Source organism: Elephantulus edwardii, unplaced genomic scaffold (genome assembly GCF_000299155.1).
Source record: "Elephantulus edwardii isolate Elephantulus edwardi_28Jun2011 unplaced genomic scaffold, EleEdw1.0 scaffold00162, whole genome shotgun sequence".
Taxonomy (NCBI): domain Eukaryota; kingdom Metazoa; phylum Chordata; class Mammalia; order Macroscelidea; family Macroscelididae; genus Elephantulus; species Elephantulus edwardii.
In genome coordinates, this window is record NW_006399912.1 from 5,242,407 (window position 1) to 5,245,459 (window position 3,053).

Here is a 3,053-nt window from a genome sequence, read left to right on the forward strand (position 1 = left end):
TCAACCTCCTTTGCCATCTCTGTTATCTAAATGTTGTACAGAGGGTTTTCAGAGGCCTGCTATTTCAGAAGTGGATGGCCAATCCTTCTTCCTCAAATAAACTTAACCAAAATATTTTTTAAAGGACCTCAGACTTAATTCCAGTTCTAGACGATGACATGCGTCCTAAAGTGTTCCTGACGCCTATAATTCGCCATGAAATGCACAGACCCTTTTGATGGACTGATGGGCGGATGACTAGGTCTGACAAAGAAAATGTGATAAAATATTAATTGCAGGATCTTGGTGGTGAGTAGATGTGTGTTTAAAACTCTTTCATGCTTTCTGTTTGCAAAGAAAATGCTGAAAAATATGCTGCTGTTGTTATTGTTGTTATGCGCCATTGAATCACTTGAGACTCATAGCGACGCTGTGTACAACAGCCCTAAACCCTGCTCTATCCCTTGTCAATCTCACTGTCTCTGACATGACTATCCCATTACCCCAGTGACAGAATCAATCCATTTCATTGAGGGTCTTCCTCTCCTGCACTGTCCCTCCACCTTCCCAAGGATTGGTCCCTCCTTGCAATATGTCCAATGGATGTCAGAGGAAGCTTCAGAATCCTTGCCTCCAAGGAGCAGCCTGGCTTTACCCTCTCCAGAACGAACCTGTTTTTTCTCCTAGCAGTCCATGGTATATTCAATACTCTTCTCTAGCACCAAAGCTCAAAGGCATCAAATCTCCTTCTATCATCCGTAGTCATTGTCCAGCTCTCTGAAGCATAGCAAGTAATGGCAAAGACCATGGCCTGTATCAGGCACACCTTAACTAAATAAAACCTGAGCTTATCCATATACCATCACCCAAAATCCCAAACACACTCATACACACATCGTATCAGTGAACAAAATCTGGTTTCATGAGGAGCCCACTCAATGCTCCCAGGAAAGGAATTCTGAAAAACTTCCAACCACAAAACACACAATGTGTTTTTCTTCTGAGTGTAGGTATTAAAGAATCTACCCTTCAGAATGGACGGTGAGATAAGTGAGATAGGCAGAAGGTAACAATAAGGTGACACACAAAAAAAGATAGCCTGGGTGCTGATTTGGTTTCATGAGTGGACAAGGGCATCTGGTTTGGATAGTACACGTATCTGTTCAAACAATGACTCACAGTTGCCTTCAGAGACACACAGAGACAGCCTCACTGAAATAGCTGTTCTGCCGTGGACACATTGCATGATGTTGAGAGAAGGCCTTGAAGATAAAAAAAGACTCAAGTTGACCTGCTTTCGGGTGATTGTCTTAAGTTACTCAGATTTATATAATGCTTCACTGAAGCTCTCCTTTGATCATTTATCATATGATTCACACTCTCTTTGACTCAGATATTATCACTGGTCCACAGGACAGATTTATATTGTCAGTTTACTTCTAGCTTCATCTTCCATCAAAACCTTCAGACGTCCCTCATTCAAACAGAACTACCTACCCTTCTTGCTTTTGTACCTTGTTGTTAGAATATGATTCAAGAATACGATTTCTTCTTCAACAGTCAATCTATCTAATTTGAGTCAAGTCTAACTAATAATATACTAATAGGACAGAGTAAGCTGCCCCACAGGGCTCCCAAGGCTCTGTGCTCTTTTGAGATCCTGACCCAAGCTATGGTATTTCCAATTGCCTCATCTGACTCAATGGCCCGTAACAACAAACAACAACATATGCATGAAAGGCTGGACAGTGAACCAGAAAGGCCAAAGGAAGAATCAGTGGCTTTGAATTATGATATTAGCAAGGAATAATGGATAAGGTGTTGTGCTGCCAACCAACACAGAGTCAGGCATCGTGGTTCAAACCCATAAGTCACCACTTGGAGAAAGATGGGCTATCTCGTCTCGTGTGATTTACAGCCTCTGGAAACACACTGGTGGGTCAGCCACGAGTGGGTTCCAACATGATGGTACATCAAACCAACAATAGTTGTGGACTTCCAGTGAAAGAAACACAAGTGTTTTTGAAGAAGTAAGGCTAGAATTGCCTTGCCAGAATCCAACAAGAACAACAGCGATCATTCCAGAAGTGTGCACTGCTACATCTTTCTCCTGTGGAGTGGCTGGTGAATTTGAGCGATCAACCTTTCACTCAGCAGCTGAGATGCTTAATCACTTCATCACTTGGGCTTCCTCTATTGACTGTCGGGGCTTGTAATTGTTATCTTTTTATCCATTACCTCCTTGGTCAACTGTAACTTCCTGCAGTCCTCCTCTATGCTGACTTTCCCATTTTCTCATATCTTTATATTGTTGTTGTTATGTGCCGTTGAGTTGCCTGTGACTCATAGCGACCCTATGTACAACAGCCCTAAACTCCGCTCTGTCCTGTGCCAATCGCACTGTCTCCGACACTCCCATCCCTATTATCCCAATCACGGAATCAATTTATATACTCAATCTTTATATACTCAGTGTTACTAGGTTGCGGTAACTTCTGATAAGGTAAACTTCACTCTCTCCCTTTCTCTCTTTCACATGCTTGCTACCTCTAAGCGTCACATTGTTTATAAGTGGGATCCTGTTTCCTAAACTCACCTAGGACAGGTAAACAATACCTAGGGCAGGGCAGGTAAGCACACCTACTCAGAACCCTGACCCTCACCTGCAAATTCCACTCGTCCGTCATTCATCTCCTGTGGTGTGAGGCACTGCTTTCTACACTGTGGGTCACTGGATAACTGATTTGAAAAACAGCTTTTCACTTAAACAGTTCCAAGGTCTCCACACAGTAGGTAGGGGTGGGTGTGGATGATAAAGAACCAGTTTCAGCACTGAGAGAAACAGGGTACCGTGTTTAGGAGAATCATCTCTGGAGACAGACCACTCGCATTGGAATTCTGCATGGTCTTGGTTTTTGTTTGGGCCTCAGTTTTGTCATCCTTAAAATGGGGATAAAGAGAATCACGCCAATTTGTCATCAGGTTATTATAACCATTGACATATTTATTCTTTTTTTTTTCTATACTTCAGAGACACTGATCCCAACATAAGGAACTACCATCAGCTGATGTGT